The sequence below is a fragment of the Pseudopipra pipra genome, chromosome 20, assembly GCF_036250125.1.
Source record: "Pseudopipra pipra isolate bDixPip1 chromosome 20, bDixPip1.hap1, whole genome shotgun sequence".
NCBI classification, from domain to species: domain Eukaryota; kingdom Metazoa; phylum Chordata; class Aves; order Passeriformes; family Pipridae; genus Pseudopipra; species Pseudopipra pipra.
Genome location: NC_087568.1, coordinates 4,180,800 through 4,185,496, shown reverse-complemented (window position 1 = coordinate 4,185,496; position 4,697 = coordinate 4,180,800).

Sequence of the window (4,697 nt, the reverse complement as noted above, 5' to 3'; positions counted from 1 at the left end):
TACTAGAGATCTGCCCTGAGTCCACTTCCTGAAGAGTTGCTCTGCCAGCCAGCCTGGGACAGATGCACACTCTCTCCCTTGCTGATATTTCCAGTCAAAGTCATATCCTGACAGAAGTAGCTGTAGCTACACCTGGTCCGTGGGACCAGCACTGCAGTGGGAGCAGGGAATAGTCAAGAGTCATCAGGTTGTAATCCCTCAGACATGAATCTTGGACAAGCTACCTGAAATGGGATTTTACACTTCCTGAGGAACATCCCCTCACTCACCACAGCCAGCGGGGTGAAGAACCTGAGTGTCTGAAGGACATGACCCAGAGCAGCAAAGGCCTGTTATTATGGATTCAGACATGTCTTTGAGATTTAGACTTGTCCCCAAAATTCCCTCACCCTCACTGAAATTGTTTGGCTTTCTGGACCACAGGATCCATGTGTACAGGACACTGATGTGTCTCCTGTACATGCCACTGGCCACAGAGGTCAGTGTGCTCCAGCCGTGCTCTGCTCCACCTTTCCTGCAGGTTCTACACCACAGAACATCTCCCCTTGACCTGTTTGACTCCTTTGCTATCAAAGCTGGAGATGTAAAGGAAAGCAGAGTTCAGTTTGCCCCTAGTTTGTGTGTACTGACACAAAACACCCCTGTGCTCCTCAGGCCTCTGCAAAACTGAAAGTCATTTCCAACCCAAGTGATTCGTGGGAATCTGGTGGGAACAGAGAGGGTGAAAGCTGTGGCCACATTCAGATGGTTCCTTTTACAATTGCAAGTTAAACTGTCTGTGCTTTCCCTTTTTCAAGATGAGAATCCAGTTTGTCTGGCTCTCAAGGATGTCAGGAGGCTCAGTTCATTAAAACATGTGAAATATGTTTTCATACCAGCTTTCATACCAGCCCTTGGCAACTCCAGCACCGTTTATCCCAGTGCTGGAAGCATCTCTCATTCCAGCCTGCTCTGGGGGGTCAGCAGAGCCCCATTCTCTGGAGCTGATAGAGGTTTTTGGGGTGCTTTTAATCAAGCACTGTTAACTACAAACTGAAGATCTGAGTGATGCAGTGTCTGCCCTGTATCTCACTGCTCTTTTCCCCTCCCGCAGGCAAATCACCTCCTGCTCTTTGCTTCCTGATGGAAGACACTCCTGAATAAACAATTTCCCTTTGCATACCTGGCTCAGTTTGCTAAAATTATGAGAAAGCTTCTGCCTAAAGATGACCATTCTCTGGCAACAAGCAGCTAAAAAAGGAGAATTAATACAGAGGAGGGAGCATAGGGAGGAATGAGAGCTCAAGGGAAATGGGAAGTATTTTCAGCAGCATTTTTATTCCTCACATAACCCCACCTTCTTTTGCACTTTTTTCCTATCCCTATCCACTGGTACTGCAGTGCACCCATCCTCTCTGGAGTAGAAGCCTATTTTTAGGGAGATATGATCCAAGTGAACTGACCCTTGGTGGACTCAAAATGGTAACGAAGGGTCACAGAGAGACTCCCGGGCACTCTTGGGGCCAAGGCCAGTGGAACGTCACCGTCACCCTCTCCGGCTGCACTTGAGAGCCCTGGTGCTGAGGCAGCTTCAGGCTGAAAAATCCCAGTTGCTGGCAGCTGCCCTCTTGTGTTTCATGTTGCAGACAAGTGTCCAATGACAGTTGCTGCCTTGGAAAGTTTTTCAGAACAAACCCAGGCTATGCTGACAAGTGTCGGGGACATGAGAGATGCTGCTCCCAGATCTTGTTTCCAACCTTCCTGGCTCTGTCCTATAGTTTAAATTTGAACACACACAGGCTCTGATGAGACCAAAATTATCCTCCAGTTTGTAGGTCACTTTGAGCTTCCCTGTATGAGCACAGCACAAATGGCTGGGCAGAGGTGTCCTACCAAACCCAGCCCACCACCACTGCTCAAACCCCAGTGCAGTTGTCATTTTGCACTTGACCAAAATGATACACAAAAGAAACAGTTCCCAAATCTTAATAATAAGATTCATACACACCTAATAAGGTGATACACACATGAAACAGTTCCCAAATCTTAATAATAATTTCTAGCCTGGCCTTATCCTTTCAGTCAGTGTCACGCAGCCAAAATTTTAAGACCCAAGCAGAAAAATGAGTGCATAAAACTTGCAGTCTGAGGTTTGATAATGACAAGACCAGAATCTGTTGGAAGACTGCAAAGTTAAGTCTCACAAAAACATCTAGACAAATTACTTAATTTCCATACAAGTTCTCCTCTTCCAGAGCGGATGGACACTTCAAAAGACAAAAAGATACAGCAAGAATTGTTTTTCTCTACTACAAATCAAGCTGTTTGAAGAATTTACATAAACAGGATGTAAATGCCAAACACAAAAGTGCAATAAAGTTTTACTTTAGCCTCTGTGAGCATAAAATTGCAAGATACACACTGAGAAACCAGGCAGGGCACCAGACTGACTTTCCTACAGATGTGTCAGTTAGTCCAGGAAATAAATGCTGCTTTTTTGTTCAAAGACTGAAATAGAGATATGGGCTGGTAATAGATGATCTCAACAGAATCCTGGCATCTGTAGCCTATGAATTACCTCTGTGCTCCCTTTGATTCAGCTAGGAGTCAAACTAGGCTTTTTTCTACCTGAGCAACCTGGTTTAGTGGGAGATGTCCCTGCTCCCTGTAGGGGGGTTGGACTAAATGGCCTTTAAAGGTCCCTTCCAGCCCAAATCGTTCTGTGATAAAATATTCCAAGTTAAATATCTGGTCCCAGTGTCTCAGCATTGAGAGGATGGGGTAGAGCTCAGACCTCGAGGAGCTCAGATCAAGTGTTGGGAATGGTGGTGGGCTCTTGAGGGAAGGAGAAAGGGGCGATGCAAGGGAGAGGAAACAGCATCCCAACGATGTCACCGGAGCCGATGCAGGATGAAGGGATGGGCTTGGCAGGGCCTCTAGCGGCCGCCTCACATCACTGTCTGATTTCTGAACAGTTCCAACAATCCTGTCTCCCCAGTCCTGAATCCACGAGGGCTTCTTAACACTGGCTGCAGGTATGCAGCCTTTGGATGCAGCATTCCCGGGTGTCTCCCCAGCCGTGCAGGGCACTGCGGGGCCGCTGCTCCCGTCACAAGGAGCTGTAATTTCAGAAGAGCCATCGGCTGTTCCCTGTCACCGGCACCCTGCTCTGTCAGCTCCCACTTCATAAACACCCCGCAGGCAGCAGAGCTGTTCTCCTGGGAGTTCTGAATTCCCTCGGTGCAGCACCAGCTCAGTCAGCTGAGCACCAAGCACAGGAGGCTTCGGAGAAACCAGGAATAGTGTCTGGCAGACGGCAAAGAGCAGAGTCCAAAACTGGAGGGAGCACTTGGAGGGAAGAGGCCTTCAGGAAAAAAGAGTTTAGCCAAGTAAAGCTCACAGACACCAAAATTACGACAACCATCAGTCAAAATTGTTTCCAACAAAGTCTTGTCTGAAATGTGAAGCCCATGTGAACGCTCTCTCGGCTTCATTTGCAAAGCTCCTGTGTATGAACAAAGTAACTCAGCTCCTGTGATTTCACAAACTATTTCATAACCCCTTTTAAAATCCACCATTGTGCCGGCAGCTAAAGTGGTTCCAATAAATCAGGATCAATCAGCAAAGACAATTTAACTTCCTGAATCTGAAGTATTTCCTTCCCTAATGTCTCCTGTGTGTTTATTAGCGATGCTATAAACTACTGAGGTTCCTCACTTGGCATTAGTGAGGCAGGTATTTTATTCTTCTCTTTTTGTACCCTACTCAATATACTCCTGTGGGTAATTTTAATCTTTTTCTTTTTTTTTTACACTGGCAAATGCAGCTTTGCAATGCCAGGCTTATTAAGGGATACACAAAATGGACTTAAGTAAGGTTAAGAGCAAGTCAAATTCACTTTGTGGTTTTTCATTTCACTTACCCCACGGTGTAGAACTCACCCAGTGCTGGAGGCATAAAATAACCTTCTGTATCATTTAACTCCAAGTTATGGTTATGGTAACTTCTATATAAATTCTCCATATGCACTGTTACTAAAGTGTTTCCACATATTTAAGAATTATCCTCAGTCCTTAACTGGAATGCTGAGGTTCATGTATGGATTTCTAAATTGCTTCGAGCAACCTTTTAAATATTCATTTATTTCAAGGAAAAAACCCAAAAAACAACCCACACATAAAAAACCCCCAAACCACTGAGAAACGTGCCAGTCTGAAAAAAAGAAAACAAAACAAGAAAACAACCTTAACCTACCAGCAAAATGGTCCCAAAATTTCCCTTGGTCTGCAGAAGTGTCCTCCTGTGTGCACTGTGGCTCCTGAGCAGGGAAAAGCACAGTCAGGGACAGAGCCAGCTTCCAACAGCAGCCCCAGCTTTGCAAACAAGGCTTTGACATTTCCAGCTATTAATTTCTCTAATCACTGTGCAGTCTCTGGCCTGCAGGAAAGCAGAAAGCTCCCAGGCAGATCTGCAGCACTGAACTGTCTGCACTTAATTTATGGATTAGACTGGCACGTTGTTGGTGAGTTTGTTTGCCACAGAATTAAAAAGGCTTTGGCTCCATGCAGAAAAATGAGCTAATGATGAATCCTGTGCAAAGGAGCAGCAGCACTGACCTGCTCTGGACTGTCACAACTGGGAAGATGTCTGGACACTGAACTTGTTTCTGCATGTTTTTGGTCCCAGAAAGGTCGGCTTGCAGGGAACTTAACGCAGAG